Below are 15,413 nucleotides of genomic sequence, written 5' to 3'. Positions count from 1 at the left end.
GATCCCCTTATGTAATGTGACATTAAAACCAGGGGGCTGGATGCACGTGGACATGGCTACACACACAAGTGTTGAGAGGGGTACAATATTGCTGTTCTTTCACACTCGCCTGGCTTCTGAAATGTTGTTTCAGCTGCCCTGAAATCCTGACAAAAAGGGACATTGCTTCCCAACCTTCTCTCATGCATCCCATCAAAACCGCTCTTTGACTTCTCCCTGAACCATAACCATAGTGATCCATAACAATTTATCAGAGGGTTCCCTTGTTTCCCTGATGTGGACTGTGGAAAGGAAGGATGAATGGGATACGGGAGGAAAGGAGGAAGGAGAAACGGTATTTATAGGCACACTTTCCAAAAGTCCTCCCCCATCCCAAAGCCACCCTCCAGAAATCATTCAATGGAAGTTAATTTTTGGCTAAAGACTAGAGTAGCATAGTGGCTTAAATGTTGGACTAGGACTCTGGGAGACCATGGTTCAAATCGCCGCTTAGTCATGGAAACCCACAGGTGATCATGTGCAAATGTGTTGCTGCATTGCAGAACTAATGCAGCTTGACACTGCTTTAAATATCATGGCTCCCTCCTATAGCTGTAATTTCCTTTAATTTATGTTATAAGATCTCTTCGGTCCCAAGATAGGAGAAAGATGGGATCTAAATAAAATGAAATGGATCAAAATATATATTGTTGTAGGGTCTATGTACAATACATTATATTCATGCCCTCATTTGTCCATCCATTTCTTCACTTGCAGGCTGTTACTTGGGATGATCCTTCTTAGCAGCTATACCTGATTTTCAAGTGTTCAGATCACTTCACCTAAATTATCTCTGTAATCCTTTCAAAAGCCCAGTATGATAGGCCGGTATTACACACACACACACATTTTACAGTGTAGGCTGTTGTTATATGTATTTCAATTACAGTATTCCAGATAAGGCAAGTGATTAGTCCAAGGCTTAAAATTGAATCTATGAGATTTGAACCAAAGAGACATCCTACATCATATTTTCTGATTCTGCACTGCAAAGGCAGACCCTCTTATTCCAAGATACTTCTTACATAGTTGGTCTGGTCCTCATTGCTATCCATCTCTAATCAAACCCAAAGGGTCCATTTATTCCACAACAGCCTGTTTTCAAAACAAGCTAGACCACAAATAGCAAATCCATCAGCCACTCATGGAGGCATATGCCACCTCTCCTCCATTAGCTGCATTCATGTTTTCGGCACAGAAATCAATATCCAAGATCCTACATTGAGCAGGTTGGGGGAACCTCACATTCATAGAACTATGTAGTGGTTCGGCAGTGTCACCCAGTGAACTAAAACACACTGCAGAAATACTCCAGTTTCACACCACTTTAACTGCCCTGGCTCAATGGTAGGGAATTCTAGGAACTGTAGTTTTGTGCTTCATTTTGCCTTCTCTATCAGAGAGCTCTGGTGCAACCACAAACTACAATTCCCAGGATTCTCTAGCATTGACCCTGGGAAATGAAAAGACAGTATTTCCCCCAAAATGCATATTCCCTGATTCATGTCACTTTCTGTTCTCATTCTAAGCGGTTTGCGTGCGGCGGCGTCTGAAAACCCATTACGCAATTGTGCCTAATACCCCGGATAATCCCTGGTTCAGACCAGTTTAAATTTTCCACATTTTCCCCATGTGATAAACTCCAAACTTTATTATTTCTGCAGTGTGCTTTGGCCCAGAACCTACAAATGCTCATGCTACAACTTCTTTTGCTCCGTTAATCTCAAAAGTGCTACAAAATCCCCTTGCCTGCTAATATTCCAGACTAACACGGCTACATCTCTGAATTCTACCTCCAGTAACAGTTTCTTCTGAAATATTATCCCACCAAAGCCTGCCAGGGAAATTAGATTCCTGTTGGATTTTGTTGGCATCCTTCTGACGCTGAATTCGGTTGCAGTATCACCAAACAGCTGCTCCAGAAGAGACGCGCTCATGTTCGCTTCCTTGGAGTGGCATTCGGAAGGCACACACAGCCGGAGAAAAAGCACTGTTATTGTCAGGTACGCAATGAAATGCACAGCTGAAAATTAATTTTTTGTAATTAAAGCCCACATCTGTGAGCCTCTTTTTGCTGGAAGCCCCTGCTCCGCTGATAAATGACATTAACGCCACAGGGCCGCGCATACCAGCAAATTTAAAACCACTTTTCTTCCCGGGTGTGCCACTTAGCACAGCTGGGAGAATGGGCTGTTTAAAATTTAAAGGGCTGCTGAATCCTGGCAGAAAATGGTTCGGGGGAGAGGTGGAGGGGGAAAGCACGTTCGGTACAATGTTGGCTTTCCCTCCTTGTTAGCAAGGAAATAGTGGAGTTGCAAATGTAATTCAGGGCGATGCTGTATCCAGTGCTTGCTCTGGCAAAACATACTGGAAGAAATCGCACTCCCTTCTGCGTTTCACTAGGGATATGATAATCTCCCAGGGATTTCCCTCCACTGAATTTCTCTTCAATCGCAGCTGCTTTTTCTTCTCATCATAGGCTGCTGCCACACTGCAGAATTGATGCAGCTTGACAGCGCTTTAACTGTCATGGCTCCATCCTATGGCATCCTGGCATCTGGCATGGTGCCTACATACAGTACAGTAGGTGGGAGTGGGTTATACATAACTATACATATACATATCTAGAACTAGTAGAATATGGACTATTATTTTTATTTCTTAAGGGTTACATCTGACTAACAGAGGTCTTGGAGCAGCATGGAACTTAAAAACAAACAAGCAAGCAAGCTCTAGTTGCTAAATATATGAAAAGAGATACCTAAGGACTCTAGATAAGAAATGCTTCCTAGGCTCAGGCCAAAGCCCATCTGGCCTCATTGTGTGGAAGATACTAGGAGATGCAATCCAAAAATAGCTTTTCCAAGATGCATTTGTAAATGTATAAAAGTCACATCTCTGTTTTCTGTTTCTCCTTTCTCTCTCTGTATTTGGATCTGGGTATTGTAATATTTTCTCCTTGGCTGGTGCCCAACAGATGCTAGCTATCTGTCAAAAACACTTAGACTCCTAGAATTGTAGAGTAGGAAGACCACTGGGACAACTCGGTCCAACCGTCTGCCATGCAGGAACTCACAATCAAAGCATCACTGACCGATGGCCATCCAGCCTCTGTTTAAAAACCTCCAAAGAAGGAGATTCCACCCCACTCCAAGGGAGCATCTTCCACTGTTGAAAACCCTTACTGTTAGGAAAGCTCTTCCTAATGTTGAGGGTGAATCTCCTTTCCTGTAGCTTGAATCCATTGCTTTGTGTTGAGTCTCTGGAGCAGCAGAAAACAAGCTTGCTCCTCAGTATGATATCCCTTCCAATATTGAAACATGCCTATCATGTCCCCTCTTAATCTTTTCTTCCCCAGGCTAAACATTTCTCTAAGTCACTCCTTCTGGGGCACAGTTTTCAGACCTTTTATCATTTTTGTTGCCCTTTGCTGAACATGTTCCAGATTGTCAATATTCTTGAAATGGGGCGCCCAAAACTGGACACATGATTCAAGATGAGGTCTGTCCAAAGCAAAATAGAATGGCACTATGATGACACTGATGCCGATGCATATCACATGCATAACTAAAACATTATTATTGCTATTGTTATTATTATTGTCATTATCATTTCTATTTTATTTATGCATGTGATGAAATTTCTTTGGGTTTGTGCACCTACCTCTACAGATTTTATTAGGGAAAGAGCCTAATATGCTTTTTGAAAGGCATGAGAAAACAATTTTTAAAAATGTGTGTGTGTGTGTGTGTGTGTGTGTGTGGGAGGGGATGTTAATTAAAAATAAACTTCAAGACAAATGCATCTCGAAGGTCATGTCTCGCTTAGTGGCTGTGTGTCAAGATTTTTGCCGCCTATAAACCTCCATCTAGGAGCCAACCTCCAGCCCTTTTCTTTCATTTTTAATTTCTCTCCTTCTCTTTCTTTCTAGGTCTCCAAGGTGGCAATGCTGACGGACGGATGCTGTCATTTGGAGAAACGTGGAGGCAATAGGTTTGGCATTTAGATGGTATTCAAGGGAGTTAATGTGGATGTCCTTTGAAAGAAAAAATGATGCTTAGGAATTATTCTGGGTTTGGGATGTGGAAGAGACATCTCAGTTTATTGCCAATTACATTTTTTCTCTATATGATTTTGCTTTCTCAGGACAAACAAGTGAACTTGTAATCCGATAACTGCAGAGGCAGGTGTCTGCAAGCATCTAGGAGCCAAAAAGTTTTTATCTTCTCTGCAAAAGGGGAAACTGGCCTAGATACCCAGAGATGTATTGGTTCATACGAGGATAGGATCAATAAATCTTATTTTCCTATATCTTAGAATCAGAATGAAAAGCTCCAGTAGTTAACACTGTTAAAGCACTTCCAAGTAATGACAAGATATAGCAGGTGAAGAGCCAAGCAATGCTGTCATTAAAATAATGGCTAGGTAGACACCCTGAAGGAAGAATGCAGGAAGAATCCCTTCAAAGAATGTATACATCATGTTGTAAACATATGTTTGTTTCTAGCAACAGAAGGCCTAAATCTTGCTTTAAAGCAAGAGCATAATGTGAGTATTTATTGCGGGAGGCTCTGTATAGCACTGTGGCATCTTTAACGATGCCGCATTATGGTTTCCACATCCAGTTCTTCTTGCAGTTTCCCATTTAATGTCCCATCCGCATATGGATGGTGTTTAACTCAAACCAATATGAAACCAGACTATACAATAAAATGAGGAGAAAGGTTTTGGTTGCCTACACTTCTGATCATGAGTAAAGTCCCATAGGCTGGAGTGGTGTGGTGAGGAACCAAGCCATGGTCATGTCCTATTTGGAGGAGGCCTCCTTGGATGAAGAAGTGGAGGAGAAGAAACAAGATGAGATGCTCTAAATGGAAGAAGGTGAGAAAGTTGGCTGTCCTGTCACGGCAGTAGCAGAAGCAAAGACAGTCCATCAATGGATTGGGAAAGAAATACGGTAGCATTTTTTCCTTGTAGAGTATGGTAAATTAAAGCACCAGAAGCAAAGGGTCAGGCAAGGACCTGCTCCACTTTAAATACAGGATGCTGAGTTAAGGAGGCCAGCTGGGCTGATGTCATTCCATTGATGCAGACAACTGATTCCAGATATGGATATCACCCTGTTTGACATCTCTGGCTTTGTGGATCTCTGATTTGGTATGTACCTTTGGACTAATCTTTCTGGCAGTTTCCCACTTGGCTTTGGGTTCTTCCCCAGGCTGCTGTCTTCCTTTAAACCTTGGACTTCCTGGACCATGCCTGTGAAAGCCTTGGGATGGTAACCCTGTGTAAGCCTTGGGACTTCACTGGCTTCTCTCTTCCAGATTTTGAGGACTATAATGTGCTCATCTGGGCACTCACCAGCTTTTAACACCATGCTAATTCATATCCATATCCAACAGGACTCTCATGCTAATCCAGAGTTGGAAATAATACATTCAAACTAATGTCCTCGTTGTCCTTATTGTCCTAGGTTGCCTTAGTGCCTCCTACTCTTGAGCAGGAAAGAAGGACCCCAATTTCTATGAACTCTGCAACAGCTGTAACCATTTTTTTCCTGGGGCTCCCCAAGCTTCTGCAAACAAGTTGGAAGTCACTGAGGATTCACCTATCCCATTTTTCTTTCAACTTCAGACTTTCCAGATTCTTTCCTTTCCCCAAAGGGAACAGGAACTCATATACATAGGCATGCACCAAACACAGGTGCATTGGCCATAGCAGAGTCTTGTAAGAAAACTATGCTCCAAGCAAGGCACATTGCCACATTATCACATTAGCAGAAAGTAAATCGTAGTCAGCCAAGGATAAAAAGAAACATAGGTCCTCGTGCAACTAAATAAAACATATCTATGTGCCACTCATGATGGATCTTCAGACGTTCATGGATAGGGTTGCCATAATTGTCCACTATTACCAGGGACAAAATGTAGGACAAATTCGAGACCAAACTGTAGGACAACTGATCGAATAGGTCTAAAGGCCTAATCTAGTTGGGCCTAAGCAACAGGACAGCGGCCAAGTTGTTTAACATTACCTTAACAATGCTCAATGTAACAAAATAATTTTATTCATCACTCTCAGCTGTTTTGCAGTAGCAAAACCAGGTTTGACATTAACATGTTATCACACATTCTGTGTTCCTAAGCTCTGTCCATATTTCTTTTCTCTGTTGGCTTAAAGGGGATAAAAGTATCTGAGGATGGAGGCTGTTCGTTTTACTTTCCAAATGTCAGAGAATTTGTGTGTGTGTGTGCTTTGTGGGGAGGACAAACTTTCATGAAATGGAGGAGAAGGCAGTCGGTAGAGCATTACTTTGAGTTAACAGCAGATGGTGTGAATATTCTAGCTGTGGGTGTTGGATTGGTTGTGGCTCTTGGCACATGTAAAAGTAATTGTGTAGTACCAAAGCATAGAGGGCAGAAATGTCGCTGGATTGTGTGTGATGTTATTGCTCCCCCAATATGAATTCTGCTTTAAAAAAATGATATCATGCTAATGAAACTCAGTTGTTAAGAATGGAAAAGCTTCACTTGCCTGAAGGAGAATAGTAAGGAAGCTACCAGTCTAAACCTTCTAGGAAAGGAATGCCTGAGAGCAGCCACTAAGAACGTCCTTCGCCAATTTTATATTTGTGGATTTGATTATTAATGGAGTTGAGTAATATGTTCTCTCTAAGAATATCTAGGTCCTCCAGTGCAACTCTATGGCCAACTTTAATTAAAAGTTGCACTGAATCACCTAGAGATTCCTAGAGAGGATACTCTACTAGGCATACCAGCGCAGTTCTATGGTCAGTGACTGTCGGACGTCGACCACAGAGTTGCCCTAGAGAACCTAGAGATCCTTATAGAGGTGTCCTCTCAGGTAAAAACATGGTGTTTTTGTTATTTGTGGTATTTCCATATTCACGGGGGTCTTGTGCTCCTAACCGTAGTGAATATGGAGCGACAAGTGTACTTCTATGGGTGATGGACCATACACAAAGGACCTCCATAGAAGATCTCAGAACGTGGACAGGCACATATAGGAGGATATGATCCTTTAGATAACTTGGACCTGAGGCATATGGGACACCACATCTGGTTCGGAGACCCCTTCAATGTGAGACCAAAACTGGATGCTATTTTAAGAGACAGTCTGTTGCTCTCAGTCACAAAGGCCCACTGTTCTTTGACACCAAATGTGCTTCTCATTCACATTCGCATCCCATGAATGGGGGAGTCAAGAACGAAGCCTCCAAAGGGAAATAACTCTTTGCTTAACAACCTTCACTTTTATATAAAATCGAAGTTATTCATATTACGTCTTCATCGCTTCAATCTCCAACTAGTAACACTGCTACAACTACTCCCTCCTGACAACTATATTCATTTCTCATTAAAGATATTTCATGTTTTATTCAGGAATTTAAATGAAGCTATCAGAGCCTGTAATAGCATCAGTTTGGGATAATTGTATCTCAGTGTTGCCAGCCTCCAGGGTTATAATTAATATATATTTGGATCCCTTACTGTCTTTAGAACGAATGGTTGAATGTGGATGACATGAGGAGGAAAATGATAAGAAAGAAAGAAAAAAGGAAGGAAGGAAGGAAAGAGAGAAAGAATATATGCAGATGATGATTTATTTATTTCATTTGTATGCCACCTTTCTCCCAGAGCGGGACTCAAGGCATGCTAGAAGTTGATGGTGAGATAAACTCATGTGCTCTCCCCCTTTTCAACATGTTTACTCATTATAGGATTTTGATGGCAGCTGCTGTTTACCTTGCTGGTTGTAGGCAGGCACAATAGGATTTACTAAAGCAGAATCCCGCTATTTTCCAGCTCAGTCCTTTTTGGTATCATTTACTGCAGACATATTGCTGTAACCTGACATTGGAGTTTATCACATGGGAGGAATTTCTCTTAATGTCGAATGAAAAGAAAGTGGAGCCAGAACGCATTCACGTTAATTCGTTAGTTCAGCGAATTGACGTGAATTCAAATTGCGCTCGGACTGGCTTCCCATTGCCCCAAAATGGCTTGCTATTGCCCAAAATTGCGTGTGATCATCTCTCTCGTAGTAACGTGAAATGCCATGGTTGTGTTCAGACTGACTTCCCATTGCACGAAATTGCGTGTGGTAGTCTATCACGCAATAACGTTAAATCTCATGGTTGAGTTTGGATTGCCATTGGATTATACTTCTAATTTCCCTGGTCTGATAATGTCCATTGAATGCCTGTTCTTCCCCATACTTCTCTCATCCTCCTCCCAATGCAGATACAGCTACACATCTTTTGTATAGATATAGGATGAGAAAGATAAGGAGTGGCAAGTTGGGCGTAAAAACCCTTCACTGAGAGCAACGTTGTTGTGAACTCTGCTTGTCTTAGGTTTTATCCTGAATATCCCTAGGCTTTCTGTGAGCAGGAAAAGAACAACTACTAAAAACAGCAGATTCTCCAGTTTGGAAGCCTGTGGGCTCTTCCTTCCAAAATTAAGAAAACTTGCAAAACATGGCAGGATTATAAAACCAAGTCCATGCCACCTGCCTTTCCCCTTGCCTATTTATTATAACATTGCACCTGCAGAAGACAGAAGAGACGTCGATGTCATTAAACCTTGCACAGATCTGTAATGTTTTTTGTGTTGGCCTAACAAAGGTATTACCAGAATGCCCCCAAATTTCTGTTATGGACAATGTAGGTAGCTTTTGCAATTGGAACCACTCATATAATAATTGTTTCTTGGCATGCTACACAGATTAACACATACATTGGCAACCTAGCTGCCAGCTTGGTTTCTCATACCTGCTTTATTGCAAAAATTTCCTGATTTCCACTCTTAATGCGCTTACCTGCACATCTCGGTTTGTATGAAACATCTAAATTTGTCCCTTTAACTACTCATTACAGCCACTTTTGAGCATGAACTTGTAATTTTTATAACATACCCATATGCATTTCATTTCCATTGCAATTTGCAATTCTCCCATTGGGTGTGTGTGCATGTATATGTATATGTGCATATGTATCTGTTCACAGAAGTTTTGCTTCATTCATCTGATAAAGTGGACTGGAGTCCACCGAAGGGTATGCTAGAGATCTCTTTCTCAGCTTCAAAAGGGCTATATAATGATGATGATAATGATAATGATAATACATTGTATTTTTGTTGCCCCCTCTCCCGCAGGATTGAGGCAGCTTACAACATTGAGTAAAACACAACATACAGTTAAAATACATCCCATTAATTCCCTTGTATCTGTTTATGCTGACATACTTTAACACAGCCATATTTTTGGACATTGCTGTCTATATTTAGACTGAGGCTGTATCCGCACTGCAGAAATAACCCAGTTGTACGCCACTTTAACTGTCATGACTCCATCCTATGGAACTCTGGGATTTGTAGTTGGTTGTGGCACCAGAGTTCTCCGAGAGAGAAGACTACATACTTCACAAAACTACAAATTCCATAATTCCATAGAATTGAGCCCCGGCAGTTAAAGTGGCATCAAACTGCATTGATTCTGCAGTTTGGAAGCATCCTCAGTGATGCAACTGTGCTGAGACAAAAAGCTAAGTTCAGACTATAGAAACCTGCTTATATGTTGGATTTTTTGGGGGTGGTGTATATCAAACATCTTGTTTCAATTCCTCAACATTCCTGTGAACATGTAACATCTTATTTCAATTTCTCAACATTTCCTTTTTCAAGATCCTTTTCTTTTCACGTTGGATTTTGCCCTGATTGGGAAATGCATTAAAAGTTGTCGGTCACCGATGTACAAATCTGATACATAGCAGAGGGAAGAAGGTGTAAAAATGTACATGTTTGAAGAAGAAGAATGATATTGAAAATCTGTTGGAAAGACACAGAAAGAGCAAAAGGGGAGGTAAGGTCAGTTCCCAATCTTAAATCACCTTCTTTTGTTTTATGGCTTCCATAGACTTTCTGTTGCTACCCCTATATTAAAAAACACCAATAATAATAATAATAATAATAATAATAATAATGTATTTATATCCCACCTCTCCCTATGGATCGAAGCACGTTACAATAACACAAAAATAACAGTAAAATACATAACACATATAAAACCCAAATATATATGGCTATCTCCCTATGTGCTTCGTAATGGAAAACCCAGGATTCTCCAAAATGGTTCTTGATGGGCGCTTTAACCAAACTCCGGCTTTGCTTTTAGTCCCTCGATTGTCTTTTTCCCTTTCTCCCTCTGTCTTCTTAGCAAACCTTATATTATATTATCATTTTTTCCATAGCCAATACAACTTGAGAACGCTTTCCAAGGCCAGGAATGAGGCCAGTGGTTGCTGATGTTAAAAGGACATGACATGTATACTAGTCAGAGCAGAGGCGCTAGCTGTATGCATTAAAGTCAAACACATCACAGGCCTATTAGGGAAGATGGAATGGGCGCATGGGTTTGTGCCACTTGCTGGGTGACTTTTCCTTCTTTGCAAAAAGTAATCCTCCCATGCTCTCTCTTTCCCTATTGATTGATTAATTTCTCCTTCCCAGCTCTCCCCTATCCATTCCCCCTTCTTTGTCTCTCTTTCCTCCATTCTTTCATCACATCATACAAACACGCATACAACCTTTTGATTCCTTTTGTCCCCGCTCTTACTTTCCACACCGAGGTTCTGGACAGGAGAGTTCAAAGGGACCTGGAATTGAGAAATGGAGTGATTACTAATGCATCAGGTTTTCTAATCTTTTTCCTTTTTTCCTTTCCTGACCTGGCTTGTAGCACAGCTTTTTCTTTCTCCTTTTGCCAATAAGCAACCAAGGTGTGAAAAAAGCCACTCAGAAAGGTTGGAGGAAGGAATAACCAAGATGAAGGCACTGCTGTTAAATAAGGAAACCCTCCCATTCTGAGTATGTCTGGGTTACAGAAAAAGTACAAAAATTGGAAGACAAGAACAATAAATGTTGTATATGCTGGAGTCCCATTGAGTTGAATGGCAGCATGCTCCTGTGTGTTGCAGCACACATGTGTCTCTGGCGCATGCACAATTTTGTCCCTTGCCACTCGCCATCTGCGTAAGCTTAAATCTATGTACGGCGAGGCGCATACGCCAAGAGTGCACTGTAATAATAAAGGGAAAGGTTGGAGGATGAAATTTTGTCTATACATGACCAGCAAGTCAAATGGGGAGAAGCTAAGCTGGCTTTTACATATATTAAAAAGAAGGGGGAAAATACTTGATTTAGACACTTAAACAGAAGTATGTTCTTCCTACATTACAAGGACATTTCAAATACTTCGTGGGACAGTTCCAGTAGCCAAAGCAAGATTAGATCTATTACGTAGTAAATGTCTACTTAGTTGTAACCTGTTGTTGTTGTTGTGAGTGCCTTCAAATAGTTTTTGACTTATGGCGAACATAAGGTGACCTTATCATGGGGTTTTCTTGGCAGGTTTCTTCAGAGGAGGTTCGCCATAACCATCCTCTGAGGCCACCTGTGTCATCTCCTGGTGGGAGATACAGGTGCAAGTTCAATTTTGTAAGTTATGCACCAAGCAAGAGTCAATGGCTGTGTGCAAATGTCCAGCTCGGCTGTTGGAGCTTGCTACAATTTCCAAGGCCTCATTGATTTTTAGTTGCAACTTGCAAAAACTATCTAGCGTTGCATCATAAAGTGAGGTCAAACTGGGTTATTTCTGCAGTGCGGGTGCAGCCTAGGAGATCTATGTATTTACTTAGAATTCAGAAATGTAGCCATGTTCATCCGGAATATCAGTCAACACACTGCTCCACATGTAGAAATTTATGTTAAACAACTCCAGCATATGATTTTTGACTTCACTTTTATATTTCCTGCATGGAAATGTGTATGCATTTCCATGCACACTTTCCATATCAGATTTCTACAGGTTGCCATTTCCCCCCATTGTGGGCTTGTGTGGTTTTTTAAGATAACCACAAGAAGTTTGCCTCTGAATGGCTTTCCCTCTTTGGTTTTGAGAGAGAGCCTTTCCAACTGTGGCACAGATTTCATAACTCTGCTGACACTTTTGTGACGATTTGACCAGGAGAGAACACATCCGTTTAACGACTTGTAGGGCCTTTGCTAAGAGATCCACTTAGTATAATGACGCTATCGAATCCAGATCCCAAATAGAAGTGCAACACAGGCTCTTCATCTCCAAAATAGGCCTAAAATTAAGCAACATGAAAGGCTAGCATTGTACGACTGTTGCAACAATAGTTGGGCAAATCATATACAGAGCAAGGTGGAGGCAAACAGTGCGATAGGGATGGAAAGTTATCTGCCTGCCTGGTTTCCCCACTTCCTTCCTTCCTTCCTTCCTGAAAGTTTCTCTGGTTGTCTTATAGCCACACAGATGTTTCCGATTTAATCCTAGCTACAGCCGCAAATCTCTCTTTGACTGTACTTAGTTTCTGCAATTACTGTAGCCGTTCTTGATGGGTGTCATAGTGGAGGAGAGACTTCTCTTCCCTGGGAAACTCATGCATCGTCTTTCTTTTTCCTTTAATGATAGACAAATACCCCTTTTCTCTCATTCTTTCTTGTCTCTGTTCCTACGAATCTAGTCCCTCAGCCTGGATAAATTATTGACATGCTTTTAACCCCCCCTCCCCCCACAAAAACTGCAAACAACCTTATAGCAAAAGGTTGGACTATTTAATTCAAATCAAACTGGAATATTCAGCTCCTTCCGAAGCTGCTCTGTTTGCCGGTTTTCAAAGCCTAGAGCCCAAACAAACTGTGTTCATCTGCATTACACAGGTACAGCACTTTTAACTATGATGGTTCTGTTCTGTGGCATCCTGGGAGTTGTACTTGGCGGGGTGCAAAAGGAATGAAGTGAAATGGCTAGGATATTCAATAATCCCACTTAGTTTATCCACCAGCAGAAAGCAAGGGAAGTTTTCTTACATTCTTGCTTTATTTGAATCTATGTTCAGAAAGTGTATGTGTGCATGTGTATGCGATGGAGTTTTGTGTTGCACAGAACTCATCCTCCCTAAGATGTTTCCAACACATGCATTTAAGTTGTTGTGATACAATGTCTGAGTATGTATTCTCCTTTGCTAGATTGTTTTAAAATGAATGACATACCCTATCTATCTACATACTCTATCTATCTACATGGGGTTATATACAGAGACCAGATTTTGTAACATCTTTATCCCAGTGTCCCCAAAGATCCTTAGTTTTGAGATAAATGCAATATTATACTTAGCTGCAACATAGGTCTGATAAGCATTTAATCCAGAGCTCTGCACTGAATGTCAATCGTCACCGATTTCATTTTCGCACGCAAGGGCAAATAATAATTACTGCAGTTTTCTACCTGCTGTGGGAGAAAATGAATATTTCTCTGCAGTATCCTCCTCATATTTGAATGTCCCAAAATGAAGGAGAGCAAAATGGAGGGAGAAGTGGAGGGTGAGCAGGAGAATGAGGGAGGAGGTTCCTTCAAATGGTGGCATCAAAGGATGGTCTGTCCGGAAAATTGGTTATGAAGTTTGTTTCATGGACGCACACAACAATTTAACAACTTTTATCTCCACTGGATAATGTGACAAGATTTTGTTCATTTTTCAGTTATTCTTTTAACACTTTGGGGAGGGGAATGGTCAGGAAAGAGTTAATTTTGTGACAAATACACTATAGAAATTATTTCTTGGGAGGGGGAAAAATCAGCTTTAATCAGCCAACTAAAACCAATCTCTCAGTGGTTCTTGATGGAGAGTTCCTATGTATTTCATCAAGGATGCCAACATTTATGGGAATTCATTCCATCCCTAACTTGTTCTTGGATTACAATTTACTAAAATCCTCACATTTCTTCTCATGAGTTTAATGAAAGGAACTTCAGATCCAAACAAGTGGAGTGTAGGAGAATGGACAATCCACCCGTCCTAGATTCCCAATGCATAAAATCCGACAACTCATGGAAATGAAGTATGTTCTGACAACTGTAGGCAATAAGAACATAAGACAGATGCCTGTCCCAATGGAAAGCAAAGAGCAGCTCGCTGTCGTTTCCAACCATCTGATATCGAATGTGAAGCAACCAAGATTTTCTTTTTTAAAGAAAAGCCATTAAAAGCCGATGGTGCTATTTTTAAGGAGGATGTAGCATTGAGTGAATCAACTTCAGAACCATTTAAAATCAGATTTCCTGTAGGCAGAAAGTAATTCTACTTCTGCGCTTTGGAATCACAGAAACGGGGAAAGAGAAAGGTCTTTCGGGTCATCGAGGATGACTCTTGCCAATACCAGCTTGTTCCTTTGCTGCATATTCACATCTACGAATGCTTTGTCCGGTCTACTTTAAACTAAACCCAGTGATAGGCCTTCCGCCGCGTCCCGTGAGAACCTGTTCCATTTATTCTCCACCAGCTTGCTTTATGGATTTTCCTTTTAAAGTATTATATTTATTCTCATTGACAAACCAAGCAACACAGATTGATCTGCCAGCCTTAAGCTTCTGCGAATCTCTTGATTTCTTTGGGGGTAAGTGGGGAAGGGATGGCGTTTTGAAAGGCGAGAGGCTCCCGCAATCCACTTCTCTTGACAGTGAGCGATCGCAGCACCATGTCCACTCCTCCGCAGCGTAATCCCCTCCGGTGTGTGTATATGTGTGTGTTTTAATAACACACTTCCAATCTCGACACATCAAGGCCGGGATCGTGTTGCTGTGAAACACTTGCTCAAGTTCCCTCTCACATGAAGTTGTGCTTCTCTGACCATTGTGCAAGAGGTATATTCAGTTCAGGGTTGTGCAAGTGGAATTCCACAGGTGGAAACATTTCTCACACATAGTGTTTTGTGGGTTTTTCGGTCTATGTGGCCATGTTCTAGAAGAGTTTATTCCTGACTTGCATTCTCCGAAGACGCCAGCCACAGATGCTGGCGAAACATCAGGAATAAACTCTTCTACAACATGGCCACATAGCCCAAAAAACCCAACAAAAAACATGTATGAAAAATATTTACACCTGTGGAATTCCACTTACACAACCATGAGCTGAATATACCTTTTGCACAGCCAGCCATGAAAGCCTTCGACTTCACATTTCTCTTACAGTGGCACATTATTTGGTGTGGAAAAGCGTGCAGCTATTCTTCAGTGCATTTGCTGTACCACTTGTTTCACTTGGATTGCAGAAAAAGACCCTGTACATTCCCAAATGCACAACAGAACTGCGGTCTTGAATTCCAGCCCTCCCCATATGAGGAACAATTTCCATTGGAAACCCTCCAATGTTTCACCTGAAGAGGGAAGATCCAAATCCTCTTCCTTTTCGTTTGCAAGTTCGGTGATAGCCCTTGCGGTTATTTTCCGCGTAGCAGGCAGGAACGGACCTCTGACCTGATCCAGCTTGG

Source organism: Sceloporus occidentalis, unplaced genomic scaffold (assembly GCF_023333645.1).
Source record: "Sceloporus occidentalis isolate IW3139 unplaced genomic scaffold, rSceOcc1.0.p SCAF_9, whole genome shotgun sequence".
NCBI lineage: Eukaryota > Metazoa > Chordata > Lepidosauria > Squamata > Phrynosomatidae > Sceloporus > Sceloporus occidentalis.
Note: the sequence above shows the minus strand (reverse complement) of the source record.